At 43.5% G+C, this 20,036-nt stretch overlaps 1 protein-coding gene across 9 annotated transcripts in view; it reads left to right on the top strand.

The window, feature by feature from the left end:
• The first annotated feature begins 518 nt into the window (after positions 1-518).
• Positions 519-20,036, top strand: part of AKAP13 (A-kinase anchoring protein 13) — a 206,665-nt gene continuing 187,147 nt past the window's right edge. For 6 of the 9 annotated variants that reach the window (XM_041418359.1, XM_041418364.1, XM_041418363.1 and 3 more), the window contains exon 1: positions 584-651. The gene's annotated coding sequence lies outside the window, so the exon portion shown is untranslated. Of the gene's footprint in view, positions 652-20,036 lie in introns of all 9 variants that reach the window. The other 3 variants (XM_041418366.1, XM_041418365.1, XM_041418367.1) reach the window with 2 other exon arrangements.

The following is a 20,036-nucleotide window of genomic DNA, read 5'->3' as shown; positions in this document are numbered from 1 at the left end:
GCAGATTATTCAAAGCCCCATCCAGCCTGGCCTTGAACTCTTCCAGGCATGAAGCAATGCCCAGGTCCCCCTTCGATAAAAACAAACCCGCAGCCCAAGCAGCTGCCTGCGCTCTTTCACACCCGCACCACCATGTTACCACACACGCCGCCGCCTCTCCCCTAGCAACCGAGCAACCGGGAGGGGGCACAGGCGAGGGAGAAGCCCCCGGGGCAGGGAGCGGGGCTTTCCCCAGCGCTGCTCACGGCAGGCACGGCCGGATCTCAGCCCCAGCGAGTACCGCCTGCCCTGCACGGCCTCGCTCGGCCCGCACCGCCTGGCCCAGAGCGGCTCCCCGCCGCCCGGCCCAGAGCGGCCCCGCACTGTCCCGCTCGGCCCGCACCGCCTGGCCCAGAGCGGCTCCCCGCCGCCCGGCCCAGAGCGGCCCCACCGGGCCGGCGCATGCGGGCTGGCCGGGCCGGGCGAGCGCGGCGGAGGCTGTGGCTCAGGTTGCGAGGCGGCAGCCCCCGGCCCTCCTCCCCTTCTTCCTGCCCGCCTCCCCGGGCGGAGAGCACCGGCCCGGCCGCCTCCTCCGCCCCCTCCCCGTCCCCGTCCCTCTCCCTTCCCTCCCGGCCCCGCTGCCAGGGGCGAAGCCGCCCGCCGGGCCCCGCGGTGAGTTTGCCCCGCCGGAGTTGGGCGAAGGGGTGGGGGAAAGTTTGGGGAGGCCGCCGGCGGGGGCGGAGGGGTGGGCGCTCTCCGGGGCCGGGGGTGTGCGGGAGCCCCCCGCCCCTTCCCGCGCCCTCGCACGCTTCCCCCGCCCTTCTTCGTCCTTCGGGGGTTTTTCTCCGCTCAACTTCGCGTGGAGCCGCTCCGGGCGTCTCCTCTCCTCCGCGTGGCTTTATTCCTTTTCATTCTGCGGCTCTTGGTAGTTTTTCATTTATTTGGAGTGTTTTCTCGCGCGGCTGCTCCCCGCCGCTATTGTCTGCGGGCCGGGGCCGGGCGCGGTCCCCCCGCAGCCGGGCGGGGGTGGCGGCCCCGCTGCCGGGGGGACGCGCGGGGACGAGCCCCGCTGTGCCCGGGAGTGTGCGGGGACCTGCACCCGCCTGGCCCCCAACCTCCCTCCGCACTGGAATACTGATATCCCGAACGGAACCCCCCTCCAGCTTCACAGACACAAGTTTGTATCTCAGTTTATTGCACGAAAGTCACCGTAGATTCTGATCAACAGCCCCCCGCAACACGCTGGTTGGTGTTGGTGTGTTTCACCTTTGGGTCTCAGTGGCCTTTGGTGTCACTCAGAGGGTCATTGCCGTGGCGTCTATTTCATGCGTTCACTCTGTTTCTTGAAAATATTATTGTTTTTGTTCCTTCTCAAGTGCAGACCCTTCTTCTGAAGCAAATGCAGGAGTTTCTGGATGAGGATTGCGAAATAGTTTTTCTGAACCTGTAAACTGTTGGGCTTTATTAATCCACCTTCTGTGACTGTGTTGTAACCACAAGTCATATAGAGGAGTGGGGATTTGCAGAATCTGATTTTGCTGACCTCTGGAATTGTTTCTGCTCCAGTGTCCTTTAGAGGGCTTCGTGTTAGCTGGAGATGGGAAGTGGGGAAAAAAGTGATTTATTAAAAATTCTTTTATTTTAAGAGTGCACTGTACCAATTCTGCTGTGGATCACCAGATAGGGATTTGATAAAGGGATTAGAAATGCTGTACTGCTGTAGGACAGTTGGTCACTGTGGCTCTCTGTAATCTCCGTCAGCCGTAAAACTTTAGGTACTCATGGAGATATGCGATGCAGTAGAAATATGTAAAGCATGTAGCTTCAGAGCTGAGTTTAGACAGTTGGTCTGAGATCTATGGATGTCTTGTGTACTGGGAGTTTTGGCTAATGTAATCTAATCAGTTTTAAAGGGCCAAGTGACATTAGTTCTGTTTGTGGTGACTCTCCTTGAGTCCCTTGTTGGGTGTGTTTCTCATGTTTTGCACGCCCTTGCTGAGCTGTTGTGGAATTGTAAGGGTGAACCAGTTCAAGTTCCACATGGGTCCTTGAAGGTAAGATATCATTTACTGTGGTGTTAGAGGAGGTGTATTTTTATACATAGACACCTTAGCAGTGGGAGTAAATTGATGTTAACCTCATAACATCCCTGCCTGTGGATAGAAAGTGCTGTCTATAGTAGAGGGGCATTTGCTGTGCTTCGGGACATGGTAACAGTGTTGCATTCGTACACTTGAAATTGGGTTTGTTTGGGTTTTTTGTTTTGGTTGCTTTTTTTACAAGCCTGATAGCAGAGTAAGGGTGCATTAGGCAAGGTGAGGATCATCTGGTCATGTGTTTTCCTTTGGCACGAGTTCCAGTGCGTACCTGTTGTCCATTTCATGGGTTGAGCCTCTCCGTCCCCATCTGTCCTTGCAGTGCTGCCCGGTGCTGGACAGACGGGCTAGCCTGGGGCTGTTGCTAGAAGGGCACGGATGTTGAGTTCTGCCAGGCAGACAGGTTTTGTAGGTAGCCTGAATGACGAGTCCCCCGCAGGTAGTGTGGATGAGCTGTGCTGTGTGACTGTGTTCCATCCAGCCTGGATTTCCTGCCCGGCTCCGGCGGCCACGGATGGCCGGCATAGCCCGAGAGGTGAGGACACAGCGTGTCCGAAGTGAGAGAGTCCAGCCAGGGACTGCAGCCAGAGAGAAAGGCAGGAGCTCGATGTTCCTGATTTACAGCTTCGCTGCATCAAAGGAGGGAAACACATTTAACAACTCAAAGCTTCTCAAAGGAACAGAGCTCTGCCAGGTACTATGCGATGATGGATGTTTTTAAACACAGTCTGCGTAGCACAGCTTTGAGACTCGGGCATATGCAGAACTCACTAATCTCTCAGCAGGATATACTTGTGAGTAAGCTGTGTTCTGGTCTACGGTACACTCCTGTGCTAAGAGGAGGATTAAGTACTGTTAAAGGAATCTGGTTATTCTATCCAAAGCATGAATTAAGAACAGCAGTCAATAAATTATCCTAGAGGAAAAAAACACTGGTAGGTTTATTGGTGGTGTTCACATGCTCCTGTGTTACAAAAGCAGTGGGGTTCTTTCATATAATTTTCTGCTGGAATATTAAGTTTTAATAAATAGCTACTTAACAAAAAAATCATCAGTAGAAGCTGCAGTGCCTGCTGTACCTATTTCTTTTGCACTGTTTCCAGGACACCAACGTATCAGTTTTCTCTGCCTGGTATTTGGTGGTGATCCGCTCGCCAATAAAACCGACCTTGAAGCAGCTTGGAAGCTTTTCTGTGTATTACTGTAGCTGGTTATCTCTGCAATCTACTTGAGTGCTATTAGATGCTATTTCTATAGGGTTTCCCCACACAGGCAATAAATAGCCTGAAGTCAGCTAAACCACACAGCTGATTGGTAGGGAGGAGCTATTTGGTTTTGGCTTGCCTCTGCTGGTGGAAGGCACTGCTAAGAAGTTCAGGAGAAGGCTCAGAAGGTCCAGGAGGCCATAAAGGCATGATATGGCCTCCCTGTGTGATTGTGGCCCCATGTTTTACCGGTCTCCTGCATAGGGAGTTGGCAGTTGGCTTGGTTTCCAACTGGAGGATAACTCCTATTTGCAGGCACATGAGAGGCTGGATGTGGAAAGCTGGGGAGGAAAACACCTTGCAGCCTGCACCTTGTGATTACTGAGTGCTCTTTGGTGCCAAGTGCTCATGTGCTTGCTTGCATTGATCACCTGTAGGACAGATAAAGGTAATGAGTGACGTCCTGGAGCAGCTGATAGCTCTGGTGTAGAGTTCTTGTTTGCTGCCCTGGGGTTTGCCACAGGGGTTATAATCCAGGTGGGAGCCTGGTTAGGGCTGGCATGTACCACCTTGTCAGTCACGTCCAGGAAGCCCTGCACCTTTTCTAAAACAAAACTTGTTTTTAGGGTGTTGGATATAATGTGATTTTTATGAATAGCTTAGTCATGCTTCACTTTTTTTTCCTCTTCTAAAACAGCTGTCAACAATCTCACTGTGGGGAGGGAATCGGCCACTCCTTGTACTTACTGAATAGTCAGACACTTCAGCCTGGCATTGCACTTCTTCATGGCTTTTGGAAACAAAGCCGTGGATGTGGCACAATGGTTTCTTTTTATTTATTTATTTATCAAGCCTGCCTTTTTCCCTTTGCAAATGACCTTTATGCAGATCTAGAAGGCAAAGCCCATCACTGGGAGTTAGCTGGTTAGTTACTTCAGTTACTGATAAGAAAATATTATGGCAGTGCTCCAGGAAAAGCAGCTATGCTGGGAACTTGCTGCTGCAGTGAAGCTATACAGATCTTTTTCAGAATGATATACCTTTATATATTTATAGTGCTTTGTCAGGGAAACAGGGTGACTCCCCTCGTAATGTCTGCATGACAAATAAGCTGTGACGCCACAAATCCTGTAAAGAGTTTATTGTCCTTCTCCAGACAGCTGGTGGAGACATGCAGTAGGTAAAAGTTTCAGTATCATGCTAAACTTGAACTGCAGTTTTGTCATCTCATCTCTTTTGTGTGTTGGCATAGCATAAGCAGCCTCTTCCAGTTCCCCAGCTGGGCCATACTGGGGTTTTTTGGGTTTGTTCAGCAAACCAGACTGGGAAGTGGATCACAGATAAGAATACGTTGTTGTTTTTTGTGTATACAATTCATAACTTGTGTCAGTTAAGGAAAAAAGTTCATTTGGTACCTGCATCAGTTACCTGACTCATGTTCCTTTGTGTTAAGACAAGCAGCTGCTGTGGCAGGGGGTTGGAAGCTTCCACCAGGAGAAACCTAAACTCTTGGAAGTGCTTTTCCATTTGCAAAGAAGGTATTTGACTGTGGTGCCCATCCCTTTTTTATAGCATGTGAAGACGGCATGGGAGATAGATGTTTCTGAGATAAGCCAGTGAGCTAAAAGTCAAAGTGTTTAATTTTTAAGTTCTGTAAGACAGCAGTTCAAGAGCAAAGAGAAATCCGTGCAAAATAAGTTCTGCCATTTTAATAATGTTTTTTAAAATTTTCTTTATAGTCATTTTAGATAGGTTGCTATGTTGTTGAGGAATAGGGGAAGAAAATGCAATCACAAACATTTCTAAGTAGTCAACAGTCTTTAAAAAGTACGAACTGTGATGACTTGGAAAAAGTAAGCCTTTAGTTCTGTTTTAGCTCTAAAGGATCACATGTTGTGACATGGTCAGGCACTCTAACAAGACTATTTTATATATATTGAGAAGAAACTGACAAATCTGATGCTGAAGAGTTATTCGGTGGTTTGTAATATGCATGAGAAAAAGGTTAATTCTTTGTTGGCATACCAATGAAGTTCTGAAGTTCACAGTCCAAATGCTCAAGTATTTAATCTAGGATTGGAGAAAACATAAGGAAAAATTAGCCCTGAAACCAATATCAGCATCTTCTACAGCACTTGTGTTGAGGGCTTGAAATACAGTATATTCCAAGCATGTTTTGGGTGTGAGGTTGGGTTTGGTGCCTCTGGGCGAGGTCTGCTGGGGGTGTGGGCCTTAGGGGCTTCCACGGTTGGTGGGGGACCTTGACTGTGGCCTTGGCTGCAGAATCCAGAGTGGTGCTTCTTCACCAGTGAACTCGTAATTCTGCAGGTTTTCTTGACAAAGCTAATTCTTCTTGGCCACCTGAATTTTTTTCTTGAATCTCCTTTCCCTAATAAAGACTGTGACTTTGCTTTTATATTCAGAATGATCCAATCTCTTCAGTCAAATTTTTCTTTTTTTTTTGTTTTTGTGATTCCATAAGTTGTTCATAATAAATAATTTTCCTGTTTAGCTGCTCTTGTCTCTCCAAAACTGGTCATAGTATTGTTCAGTCAATGTGGCAACTAAGCTGTCAGAGTTTTCCTGTAGGTTTGATCCTTTCATGTGATCACCTTTTGATTTCCCTGAAAATCATGGGGTGGAGACTGATTGCTCAATGGATCCTGTGGAGCTGTTCTTCTGAGATGATATTTCAAATGTATGAACACAGGTAGCTGCAACTGATCCATTGTGTCTTTGTTTCAAGCACTTGTGAAATTTTCTAGTAGACTATGCAAAATTTGTCACAACAACTTCTGAATGCTTCTAGTCTCTTTTTGTATTTTTTGACTACTTTCAGGTGGCTGATCTAACTTTCCCGTTAGTCTTGTTGCTGAACTGTTTTTACTTTAATGTCACATTTGCAAAATACATGGTGAGAGGTCTCCCCAAATTGTTTTTTAATGTGATATGTTATTTACAGTGTGGCAGCACCACTGAGATTAGCCTGATCCACTGTAAAAGGAAGGATTTAAGGATTTTCTTCTGTAGCAGCTCCCTCAGGTTTTATTTCTGAGTGCAAGGGAAAAGAAAATAAGTGACCAATTACTCATTTAAAAATGAGGCAGAATTTTGGTGAGATGTTTTTGTCTGTGAGCATGATTTAAGGTGGTCATCTCACGGGTCATTTGATGATGATGATGATGATGATCAAAACTTTGTGTGGAGAGAAAGTGCTCCATGTGTCATCTTTGAGTCCTCTGTGCTTTTTATTAGTCACCCATGACTAATGCAAACTGGAGCAGCAAGTTATGCTAAAATCTGTGACATATTTGTATCTTCATCTAAACCATATCTGAGGTTTCTGGCACAGTTACTTGGGAAAGTAAATCTTTTTCCCAGTGTGTCTCTGCCCTCAGTGGTGTAACTGTTCTGTAAGTCTGAATGCTACACTTAGTAAAACCATTACAAACAAAGATTCTGGCATGGAGCAGTTGCTCTAAACCGGACTGTCTTCAGACTCAAACTGCTGACTCACCTGTTCTTGTTCTTGGGTTAACGCATCTCCCGAGGTTCACGCATGGATGCTGGCTGAGTGAGTCATCTGTTCTTGCAGGTATCCCTGTTTCCAGTGCAGGGAAGACTGAAGTGTGAGTGTGCACAGCAGATAAAAACTGCCTGGTGGAGGTTGTTGCTGAGGATGGCTTCTTCTGCCATGCACCTGGTGTTGCTCTGCTTCTGCCGCTTTTTAGGGATGCACAGAGTAGCTGCTTGTGTGAAGTCTCTCCCTTCAGGGCAACAATACAAAAAGCTGTGCTGGGTCAGGCCATGGGTTGTCTGGCCTTGTTTCCTGCCCTGTGGTGTTGGTTGTGGGTTCTTGGGGAGGTGTGAGAGAAGGAAGGTCCACACCAGTGACTGTGGGCACAGTGGGGTTCAATACCAGGATGTGTGGCACATTCAGCTTCCCAGCGCGTGTAGCTATCAACACCCTGCCAGCTCTTAAAACTTGCTGTCAATAGGAAAAGAGGGAAAATAAGGGATGGTGGGAGTGAGATTGCTGAAGGGAATGAGTCTTGGTCACTTTACACATGCTGTTTTCCCTCCTGAATTTCCTCTGGGATGCTTAAGCCTTTGGTCCCATAATAGCAGTGGGACAATGAATGCTTGGATGGAGGAAGCAGGTGTTAAAGGAAGGGGGGAAGTGATTTATTTTGGGGGGAAGGGGAGGACAGGATGGCCATATTTGCCTCTTATACAGACTAATTTCTTTTGGCTCATGAGCTTGTGCACAGCACGCTTCCTAATTGCTGAACCCACAAGTAAGATGGCAGCAAAACTGGGACTTGTTTTTTTTTTTTTTTTTTTTTTTTTTAAGTTAATATCGCTTAGTGAGTCCGCCAAGGAGTGAGGTTTACGTGATGTACCTCTGGTGTTACGTGATGAATTCTGTTGTTTTGTTCCCTGTTACCATAAATCTTTCACTGCAGCGGCAAGGCTGCAGTGCTGATGGCACTGGACATCTTCAAGTCTGCACTTTGTACTTGGGAGTGCTGGTTTTTAATTGTTTAAAACCAAACTGGAGCTGATTGAGTTGACGTGTGGCCTAGATTAAAACAGTTTCTGTCGTGTGATCTGAAGGTCTTTGAGTTGGTGCAGAGGGTGATTCTGAGATAAAGTAAAACAGGCTGCTTCACGTGCTGTGTAGCAGATGTGTTTGCATCCGTAGCCCAAAGATTTCCCATCCTGGGAGTAATGACAACACTCCAGTGCAGTGGGGTTTCTAGCCTGTGCAGGAGCCTCTCTTGAACATAGGAGTCATTTTTTCCATCACTGAGTGTTTTGCAGCCACTCCACCCATTTTTATGATGAGTGATCATTGTCGAAGAGCACAGTGGAACACGAGGTGGTGAGCAAACCTTTTGTTACATTAAATGTAAATGTTTATAGTTTCTCTTCTCCTAGCAGCTGCAGAGAAAGTAGGTTGTCTCAGCTGGGTATGGAAATAAAGACTAAACCCTTTTTGTATGTACTGTCATAAAAGAAGGCCTTGTGTAATAAACATTCATTTCACAAGGTCCAGGTGTCTCTTTAGGCTTTTGTGTGATTCAAGGCGAAAGGTTGCTGCACACGTTTGTTAACTGTAGGTTTTTCTCTATTGTGGTGCAGATGCCAACAGGAAAATACACATTTGTCCTCAGACCCATTGTGGGAGGATGCTGGGGGTTATGCTGGTACCCACTGTGTGGCTGCATTTGAGTGCTGGTGGCTCCTGCTGAGTTGGGCACAGGAGTGTGAATCCATTTGTGCAGTGGGGGCTTGGGAGTCTCCAAAATTTGGAGCTGCTTTTCTACCCTGGCCAGAGCTACTAATTAATTTTGGAAGAGTCTTTTGGTTATGTAGCCTGAAGAAGAGTTTGTGTGTAGCATGGAGGCTGAGATCTGAGCACTTAACTAGCATAAAATGCTTTTAAGTAGCTTATATAAGTATTTTCTTGAGTGTGTGCCTTTCTTGTCCCTGTGTAAAATGCTGATGGGAGTGGGATGATAGGAGCAGGTTTCTTGAGAGCTGTCCCACGGTTAAAACAGGGCTTTGATCCTTGTTTTCATGGGCAGTGTATTAAGCTAGAAAAAGAATTAGACTGTTGCATGAAGAGCTTGCAAGTTACTGCTGTGGATAGTAAATATGTTTGCATGGATGTTAAGAGGATTATTTTTTTGTGAAGTGCATTGAAAATGGGAGAATTAAAGAAGTTCTTAAGTGCTAACTGGCTTCGTGCCTCCTAGGTCTTGTAAATTTCTTTCTCCCTCCTTCCAGTCAGTTTCAAGTTGTGTTTGTTATGGGTAAGTTTCAAGTTGTGTTTGTTATTGGTATGAAATTTACCTGTCATCCCATACATTTTTTTTCTGTGTTCTGGGAATTTTTAAATTTACCTATGGGCAGTAAGGTGGTAAAATGTTGTATTTTCAGATGGCATTTCAGAAGGAGAGGTGCTCTGCTGAATGTGATGTGCTCCCTTCTGCAGCTGGAATTGGATCTACTTAAACTGCGGGGTTTAGTGCTTAGACCTCCCTGGTTTTGCCTTTATCAGATTAGCTAGGATTTTGGCAGGACTTTGTGCTACTTTTTCTTAGCCAATCGAATTGCATGTGAGTGTTCAGTAACTTTCTTGCTTTATAATCTCAAAGTTCAGAAGTCATTGGGTTCTTTGAGACTAATAAGAGATCCTATCCCAGCAACACCTTACGGCAGGCAGAGAAAACACTTGAGTATGTGGAGAGCAAGTTTTGAAATGAAAATTCAAAACTACTTGAGGAAGATGAAGGACCTGTGGCAAGGAAAGTGCTTGAAAATGTATACATCTTCCTGAAGCTACGAAACATGAGTTTGCTTTTTACCCTTTCTTTCCTGGATTATTTGCAGGTCCCATCCCCTCTGTGGTATCAGTTAATACTGTGAGATGACAGATAAATGACAGTCAAACAGTTACTGTACAATTGCATTATATAAAAAGATTAGTCATTGTGATAAAATGTATAAAGTGACTATAAACCTATCAAGCTTTTTAATACTCTGCTTAGAGGAGTTCTGATTTTCCCACCTCTCTCCCTCACCAGAACTAATTTGTAAAATATTTGCAATTTTTACTAAAAATCTAGTCTGATCAGTGCTACTGATATTAATTAAGAAATAATAATACCGTTTGCATAAGTACTTGTGTGTATTAATGCCTTGGGCTTATGATATCTCAGTGCCAAGAGAAACCTAGGCCATTTTGGAGAAAAGGTGCCCTAAGTCTTGTTGAAGTTTTTCTTTGGATAAGTACATCACTTGGCGTTTTCAGTGAAGGAAATAAATTGTTTCATTGCAGGGTTTTTTTTTATTCTTAGATGTCTGAGTCTGAGCCACTGGATACCTTGGGGGTGGAGACTTGGTTTAACATTTTGTGGAAGTTGACTGAGGAGCAGGAGCTGTTACAGTGTGGTTGTGTTAATGGCTGTAATTGTTGGCAGAACAGCATTTTAAATTCCCACACAATAGATGTACAACTCTGTCTGCTTGAGACCTTGTTGCTTCTGGCTGGCTGGGGAATAAAAAAAATATGCCCATGATGGAGAGGAGAGAAAGAACTGTTGGGATGCTGCTAGATGAAAGCCTAGCAGCAGTGAGCAGTTTGGGAATACACCCAAGCTGGAATGCAGGGTCAAGCTCTGAGTGTGCCTCCCAGCCAGGGAGAGTTGCAGGGTGGAGATGGCAGGGACCACCCTGCATGTTGGGAACTAATTGTCACCTCTGCTTCGTGCTCAGATTTGAGCTGTCCCTTGTTGAAGAGCAGCCTTTTGGGTGTGCACTGGGCACTCAGCAGCATCCTGTGATGAGACAGGAGTAATCCTGGTTTTTGCCTTCTCTGTGGCTTAAGCAAACTTGAATTCACTGCTTAGTGCAGGATGCTGACCCCCTGTGCTTGATGTGCCACGTTCTGGGTGAAGTTGCCTTGGTCAGCGTCCTTGTCCTGCCAAGGAGCAGAGGCAGGATCAGAGCACACTCGTTTCTCTTTGCCTTTTAAAATTATCTCTGTTAACTCCCTGATGTCTGTTATGTAGAAAATAAGTTTTGTCTCATACATCCAACCCAGGAAAGTGCTTATATATCCAGCAGCCAGGAAATTGAATGAGTCCTGATCTATTCTTAATTTCTTGTGTTTCCTGTGGTTTTATTGTTTGTGTTACCAGCCCTAATATTTACATACTTTTGAATGAGCTTTTCTTTTTTTGGAAGATACTGCTTTGTTTGTATGCCTTGCAAAACAGGTTCTTCCATTTTTTTCGAATAACAAAACAACTTACTTTCTCAAAGGAGTAGGAGGAAAAAAAAAGGAAGATTATAGGAATCACCAAAGGGAGATATCTAAGAATAGATTTTTTTTGGTTGATGATATGCTAAGACTCATTCTAAACTTGCATCTATCCTTCCAAATGTCCTTGAGCTCTTTGAGAGCTTTGTAAAACTTGTTGCATATGAAATTAAGTACTTGTGGGTGCTTTATCTGAATAGCAGATGCATTTACAGTTGACATTTTAAATGCAAAGGTGCTTCCATGAAAAATGCTTGTAAGAACAAAGCTGTAGTTCCCACTACAGAAACCCCAAAGACACAGGAAGACAAGTCGGTGGAGTCTGCTGTGTTAATGTTTAAAAGTAGTGCTGGTGAGTGTTGTTCATCTGTGTCTCTGGAAACTGATGTAGTGCTTTTTTTTTTTGCAAAGTAAGGAAGATTTCACAGTTATATTCCCTGCCTTTCTTCTGGATACGGAGGTCTGGTGGAGCTGATGTTATTTAGAGGATCTGTCCCTTGCTACATCAACTGGCTGCCTTTTCCATTGATGTTTGCTTTCCTTTAGTAATCCTTTAGGAACTAATTTGAAATCGCCAAGTTTTAAAAAAATAAAGTGTTCTCCATGGAATCTGTGATCAGCCTTTATTTGCAGGTGTTACTGTTCTGTGTTGAATTTAAACTCATCTTCAGATACTTATTTCTTTCAGAAAATAAGACAGAACTTCAGAACTTTTTCTTTCAAATCTCTTCTGCCTGCCATGGATAAAACCTATTTGCACATTGATGAATAGTGGCTGGGAGGCCTGTCTGGTTCTGCAGCAGATCCATAAATAGCATTAGTGTCTGGTTTACTTTGGGAAGGAAGGTGTCCCGTTGTGGCAGTGGCAGGAGGGGAGCCTTGCACTCGCTCCCAGTAAAGTTGCCCTGTCTGGACAGTGTTCACCAGCACGAAACTCTGAGAAACATGATACAGTGTCTCTGCTGAGATACAGAACCCCTTTGAAAGCTCCAGAAAGTACTGACATTTATAGAAATGGGTAATACTGGCCTTTTTATTTTCTCTATCCCTCTGCTGTTGGCTCAGAGAGGACTTGGAGGATCATAATATGGTGTGAAAACTATTTCCCCCATCACCCTTCCTATCATTCCATTTGCTGCAGGGAGCACCTTGGAACATGCAGAGCACATTGCTGCGTGTGGATCATGTCTAGCACTCCTCTGTGTTCAGGTGGATGGGCCAGCACTTGGAATAGCTGTTCTAGTTGCCAAACTGGATCTGGCAGCTCATGATCAAACATGTTGGGTCTCAGGACTGAGGTTTGGATGAATGCCTCTGAAATGCACCGTTCCACCAAGGATATTTTCAGGTTTGGTCTTCGGAGCATTTGGTTTGTGGCACAGTTGATGAAGGAGAAGCTTTCCTCTATGCTAGATCAAAAATCAGTTTATTTTAGCAAATGGAAAGAAAATGTCCAGGTGGTTCAGTTAACCATCTCTGATACCCCAGAAGCAATCATGTATGCAAAAGGACAATGGCTGATAATTATCTCAAAGTGGATGAGGCTTGGGATACCTGTGTCCTGTTTCATTGGCAAAATAAATCCAGGTGAATTTTCAGAACTGGAATAAAAAAAGATTAATTTTCGCCCTTTTAATGAAGATGATGATAAAACTCTTTGGCTGCATGGTTTTTGCCTTTCCTAAACTGCTTGTGGCATGGTTATTGCTGGATGTTATGAAATGTAAATAACACCAAGGTAGTGAACTCGGCATTCCCTGCTCCTTGGCAGCGTTGGTGAATGGAAACATCTGTCCAGGGCCTCTCTTGTTCCCTTCCCTCACACGGCTCCTGCTTCCAGCACACTGCTGCAGAACGTGCTGCAAGGTCCCGCAAACCCTCTCCTTAACTCTGCACTGCACAAAATGGAGGAAAATCCAGACAGTAAAGGGAGTGAGGATTTTTTTCCCTCCACAGTGAGTATTTTAACACAAGTCATTCAGATTTCTGGTGTTCTCATGGCAGCCTGTGACATGGGACAGACCTGAGCTCGTGCTCTTGGCACAGTCCAGCTCCTCTCGCGTGTGCATCTCTTGCATTTCACTCCCAAATCACTCACTTGGCAAATGCTTAACTATTCCCTGTCCCTCCTATTCACATTATACAAATAGGCTGTGCCAGGGTGTAAGCTTCACTAAAAAGGATTTATTGGTTTGCAGGCATGTGGATGGATGATAGGGGTTGAACTATTTTTTTACCTCTTAAAGAGGAGTGGGAGGCAAGGGGACAACACAAAACTGCAGCAGCAAGTGCAGAAGGCGGATGGGAAACCACCCTGGTAATTCACTCGGAGTTTCCTCTGAGCTTGAGTGGGAGATCTTACTAGGTTTTTACTTTGTGGCCATAAAAAAAATGCAAACAAACCCCAAAACCTAAGTAACTGCAAATAATGCAGGAAATATGTAGTGAATGTTTTGTGATTGGGAGATATAGTAACTGGGGCTTCTGAGCTTTAGGTTGGCTACAGGATGTAAATACTGCTAGTATTGGTATGGGTGGGTGCTGTGAATCAGGTTTATTGACAGTTTGGACTCTAAAACTTACTTTGTAAATTTCAGACACTGCTTTGAATTTGTTTTCATTTCAGCTAGAGAAGTTATTACTGATTTTGTCCTCTTGGTGAAATATGAAATTGAGATGTTTGTCCTTACAGGATATTTTCATGGTGATTTTTATTTTATTTTATATTTTTTTATTTTTTAATCATAAATTGGGAAGGATGGATGGGAGAAAAAGAGGGGTTCTATTGTTCCTTTTTAAATGTAGGAATACCAATTTTTTTCTCCCCTCTCTCACCCCTTGTGTGAGTGGTGAAAAAGAAGTGTCAGTTTTTAAATAGATCAAACATCTTTCTGGCGCATAACATTGGTTTGAGGTGAGGCTGCATGCCCAGGTTTTGATGGTTTAGGGATATATTAGGTGAATTAATACAGCCATCTGTGATGCTTTTATGAAAACTTTTTTTTTTTCCAAAGCTTTCAGTGTTTTTTTCCTTTGCAGTCAATATGTAAAAAATGATTTCTTTAAGGGAAACCCTAACTGTGCTAGCCAGGGACTAATTCTGCATGCAGTATATCCCGTTCTGAAAAAAAAGTGGGTTATTCTTAACATAAATTACATACTCAGAATTAAGTAAGATTAAAATTACAGTGAAGACAGGCTAATAAGGGTTTTACTCTGCTGAGGAGTTTGATTTAAAGCTTGCGTTGGAGCCTGAAGTTGAATTTGAGCTGCCAATCCAGCTGAAGTGTAAAATGCCTCCCAGTCTCAACTGGAGTAAGCTAATGCAGAGTTTTAACTGAATTATGTTTTTTTCCTCTCCTTTTCATTGGACAGATTTATAAAGAATTATTCTGATGGTTTTATTTTCCCCTCTGAATACTTCCAAAAGCTAACACAAAGCATCATTGCATAATGGAGGGGTGGACAGCAGAATGCTTCTGTGATCTCTAGTGTTGCTTCAGGATTTCCAGCTCTGTAAATAATTGCTCAAGGCAAAGGTACACTAATATTATTTGATGAACAGGAAGTCTGCAAATAGCCATGGTATTTTGCCATAATTACATTTGCAGTGGTGCAGGTGTTGAGCCTTACCTATAACCAGGAAAACCCGTGCCTCAAATAGATTTGTAAGAACATGTGGGTGAGGAGATGGGATGAAGGTTTGAAGGAAAGTACATCAGCAGATTTGAATTCAAAGGTGTGAAAAACATAAAAAAGTTCCAGAAGATGTGTTACTGATGCCACTGCTACAATGGCTTGGCTTTGTAACAGCAAAACAAAACCATCCAAATCCCCCTTTTTTCAGAAATGGCAAGATACTCTTAGATTTTTATTTGTTTTTAATGGATTATAGTTGTCTTAGATTGATGTGCTGCTGGTTCTGCTCAGGGCTCAGTGTTATTTGTTACTGTGGTAGTTTTGCCTCATGCTTCTCACACCCAAATCTTTCCTTAGCTCATTTGATGCAAAAATCCTTTTTTTGGCTCTGTTGGTGACCAGAGCAGCTAAGTGTGAATCTTGAGCAGCTGGTTAGGTGACACCCCATGTCTCCTCCAGACAGTGAGAGTGTTCAAGCACTTCATTAATACTTTACTTGAGCTGTCTCAATGAGATGGCTGAAGGAAATTAAATACTGTCATTAAAATAATGCTGCCAGAAATGACTGAAACCAACTATATTGGGAGACTGACTCATCTGCCCTTGCTCTGGGAGCATGGCTGATGCAGTGGGAGGGTATCCTGCTTTTTTTTCCACAGTTTCATGACCTTGTATCACCAGCCCATGTGTTCATTTGGTGAAGCAGAGAAGATGATATGCAAAACGGAATGTTTCTGAGGGTGATGCTCATAGTTGAAATGGTCTTGGAGTAGTTATTTTGAGAGGAAATCTTGGCTCGTGTTCATCTTAGCTGAACTACTAAGAGCAGCCTGCGAGGTGGAAAAAAAAGGGATGGGGAGAAAGGAAGCAGGTGGTGAGAGGATGTGTGCACCAGAGAAGTGAAGCAGCACTCATGTTATCTCTTCCAAGCCCTCTGTTTTTCCTCCCTCTAGAGATAGCCATTATTTCAAGTGGGCCCTGAGGTTTGGAAAAAAGGTTTGGTGTGTGTGTGAGCAGCAAGTATTGAGAAAATTGTTGTTCTGCACGTAAACTTAGCACGGACGTTTGTAACTGAGATGCATGGTGATTGTCTTCTCTTGATTTTGGTTGTGAAGCTTTGAGGGGCATAGCAAAATACTTGGTGCCAGCCCAAATGGACTGATATAAAAGTAAATAAATACTTGTAAAAGATTGTCTCTGTCTTGCTTAGTACTGTTCCTGAGTGTTTCAGCTTTGGATGTTCTTGAAGAAATTGCTCTTTCTTAGCCTAAAAGGCAGCACTTAAGATATTTAGACAGAAGTGGTGCTGCCTCTCCAGACAGGAATATTTGTATAAATGTTTAAAGTGTCCAGTTAATCTGGCAGGATTGCGACCAAGGCACGATACCATGCCTGTGTACATTTACAGTGTAATTATGAATGGTTTGTGCTGTGAGACAGTGTGATGGCTTCAGTGCTGCCTTTTTGTTATAAATACAGCGTCTTCTGGGCTGTTGTTTAAAGACTCCTTTGGAAGCCTGATTTAATAGTTGAGCTGAGTGAATAATTCAAAACCTTTTTATCAAGTTCTTGTTTAAATTCTTAAATGAGCTCACCATAACCTTTTTATGTACCCCTCCTGCATGTGTCATACAAATATTAGAATAATTGAGTTTTACTAGTGCAAATGTTTCTGTGAAGCAAATTTTTAGAGCTTGATGTATGACTGTTTATGGAAACGGGAATGTTAAAATCTCACACACCAGTGCCTATGCCAGAAACTTGTGCTGGCTTACTTAGGGAAAGGGTGGGGGGCGAGACCCTTGGCTTTGTTGGAGCAATCCTAACTGAGCTGGTTTGTCAGATTGACTTGTTTGCAGTTCAAAAACTGAACACATGTATTTAAAGGAATTTCAGCTATATCTCTCTTACAGGCCATTCTACAAACAGTAGCAGTACTTAGTTTAAAATATTTGCTTTTTTTTCCAGATAAGTACTATTTTGACTCTTTTTCCTTTTCTCACCCCTTTACATGAGATGAACCAGCACATTCAAAATGCATCTGCTTAGCATCACTGAGTAGATTAACAAAGGGATGCAGATGAGAGAAAATCCATAGTTACCTTCCAGATTTCATCATTCCTTGGCTTGAAGTCCAGTCCAGGCTGGAGGAGAGCCTTGCAGATAGGTAATTTGAGTGGATTTAGCATGCCTACTCACATGTATTAATGTTTGCAGGCTTGCTGGTGAAAGCTCATTAGTGTTAAGTCACTTCTGAGTACTGATGGTCTTTAAAAGGCAAATGAAAGCCTTGCAACCAGGATGTCTGCAGAACTGGCATCCATTTGTCTCCTGCTTCTGAAGAAAAATGGAAGACTTAAAAATCTAAAGCCAGCTCAAGAAGCAGGAGTTGAGGATTAGGCAGGGAGCTGGGAGATGCTGTTTTCTCAGTCAAGAATTGTTGCTTAATTGGTTACAAGAATTTAGTCAAGGCTGTTTATTCTGTTTGCAGACAAACCTCCTCCTGTGCATGCTCTGGCAGTCCTCTAACCTTCCTGGCACTGCAGTGTGTGCTTGGAGATGAGATGGAAAATCCTTCCTCTTGCAGTGCGTCATGAGTTTACAAAGCCTGATTTCCATGTGCAGGGTTTGCCCTCTGAATTTTGGATTTCTTTGCTGATTTTTCTTTCTGAACTCTGCTGCAGCCACTGGTAATGCCACATGCCCCTTGCAGTGTGTGCAGAAAGCTGGAATTGCAGGCTGGAATTGCAAACTACTATAGAAATCTTCCATTGCCTTCAGTCACAGGTAGTCCAAGTGTAATTACTGACAGTACAGATGCTAGAAACTGGGCATCTGTATATCCATACCCAGGCTATGAGAAACATAAGGTGGTCTTTAAAAGTAGGAACTTTTAGGTTTTGGGGTCATTAAAAAAACCCAAACCGACCTCCAAACCCTGGCATCATCACAACAACCAGCTTGAACTTTGCAGGAGCCAAGTAAACCTGTTCTTTTTTTTGGCTTTCCTGAAATTGTCATATGTGTAGAGTCATATTTTCACTGAACAAAATGAGTTGTGTCCAGCCCTGTACCAGTGGGCCTGGGCCTCTGGCTGTGGTGTTCTGTAGTCTGTCTGCTTGAGTGGGAAGAGTGTTCAGACTTGGTCTGACTTCCTTGCATCAGCTGTAACATTGCTGCAGTTGGGTCTTTACTAAGCTGAAAAGACCAAGGAAAATCTCCTTCATGCCTCTTCATTTCCTTGTGATGCAGTATCAGCTCTGACTTGGCACAGTGGATTCCTTGGACCTGAAAGCAAGTGGGAAATTTTGGGTGGACTTTTGCTTATTTTTAATTAAATATTGGTGTAACAAGAGTTGTTTTGTGATGAGAAAGACACAACAGTCTTACCAAACATGCAGAACAAGCAGGCTCTCTTGTCATCCCATTATGACATTCCCACATGTAGGAAACATCCTTTGTGCTGTGATAAATTTGGCCTTATTCATAGTGTGAAACTGCAAATTAACTTGTAAAATTGCTTTTGTGCCTTGGAGATTTATAACAGTTTGTTGTCCCTTCAGATTTGTGTTGCAAAGTGTCTGTGAAGATAGGGGAGCAATATTACCTTATTTATTATGGGGGGAATCTGAGACTTGGCAGCTTTTTCTGAGGTACCCATTAAATCTGATCATTTGCAGAGTTTGCTGTAGTTTGTGATTGAAGTTGGTGGTTACAACAGGCAAGGTCCCACTGGAGCACAAAGTGGGGAGAGGGGGTGCCAGCTGAGCTTTGCCTGAAGCGGATGTGTCTGCAGAGATGCAGGCTGGGGTGAGAATAGAAAGAGGCTGCTGTCTCCTCATTCCCTGTTTCTTTGATCACTGAGAAGAAATAATGTGACCACTGGGAGAACTGATCTGTACAGTTTGTGTTCAAGTTTTGTCTAGTATATATAAAATAACCTAAAGGAGGAGGTGGATCAAAATAAGCTAAGGATTTTGTTGTAGCTTGATGCTGTTTGATTGCATATGAGTATTCTGCTAGGTAAGAGTTCATTTGTCAGCCTTGTCCCCATTTGCATCAGTACCATTGATACTTCACCTGGCCTGTGAACCATCTCTGTTGGGTCTTCATACCATTCTAGATTTGGTTATTCCCTCTTTCTGCCCAACAGAGATTTACACTCCATCCTGCTCTAATTCAAACTGGTGTCTTTAAGTTTTCCCACTCACATAATAGTGTATTAAAAAAATTATATATTTTTTTCTTGTATTTTTCTCATTTAGCATTGTCAGAGGGGAAAACAGTTAAAGACTTGATGTGTATTTGGATTGGATGGAATAATGATGAGGTACAGCTGAGTTATTTTCTTTCTTTTAAAGCTGCTTGTGATTTTCTGCTGTGGATATTTTGATTCTTGTTTATTTTGTGCCTTCATTTGGAGAAGAATAGTCTGGGAAGGGGGAAGGAAGAGGCAGGGTTTACCCCTGTAACCATCATTGTTAGCCCTAACTTCTGGTAGAGCTGTGCTGCTTTGGCTCGACCTCTTTTAACTTGAGAAATGTGTTTTTGTTTGCATTTCCATCTTGTTGCATTTAAAAACTATTCTAACTATACCAGATTGTTTGAACGTTAATGAGGGAATGTTTTTCAGAGACTTGATAGAGTTTCCAGGCAGCTTTTCATCCACCAAGTACTTTACTGGCCTCTGCCTGGTGAGGTTTTGCTTGGTTTGCTCTAAGAATCTGCAGAGCAACTGTTCAAAATTGCTGACACATGTTAAGTAATGTGGAAATCACCATCCTACCCCACTGAAGTCTGAGAGTGCTCATGTCGACAATAAGAACAAGATCTGACCCTGAAAATGATATGTGAACAGTCTCAGTCTGGAGACTGTTTCTGGTGTCTTCCCTCTGACTCTGGCTAGTTTATCCTTTGGTCTTAGATATTCTGTTTTTTTAAAAAATATTTACTCAATCTCCTAAAAAATACTGCATTCTGCCTCGTTCATGTATTTTTGAATTATTTAACCACATGTGCATATTTGATGATGCCAAGTTCAGAGTAAAATCTCAATTTTGTAGTTAAGTCTCAGGAGAGTTAATGCTACTTCTAACAATAATGGTAGTGGTATAATGCTTATTTAATAAGAAATCCATCATCTTCCACCTTCCTTCTCCAAACCTCTAGTTTTCAGCTTTGGAGCAGCTGTAATCAGCCTGTACAACTTCCCTTCCTCCTCTCATGAATAAATCCAACTACCTTATCTTCTCTATCGGAAAGTCTTCCCTGCCTTTAGCAGCCTCT

Source organism: Onychostruthus taczanowskii, unplaced genomic scaffold (assembly GCF_017590055.1).
Source record: "Onychostruthus taczanowskii isolate IOZ18803 unplaced genomic scaffold, ASM1759005v1 scaffold6, whole genome shotgun sequence".
Classification (NCBI taxonomy): Eukaryota; Metazoa; Chordata; class Aves; order Passeriformes; family Passeridae; genus Onychostruthus; species Onychostruthus taczanowskii.
The sequence above is the reverse complement of the archived record's forward strand: the minus strand, read 5'-3'. Positions and strand labels throughout refer to the sequence as shown.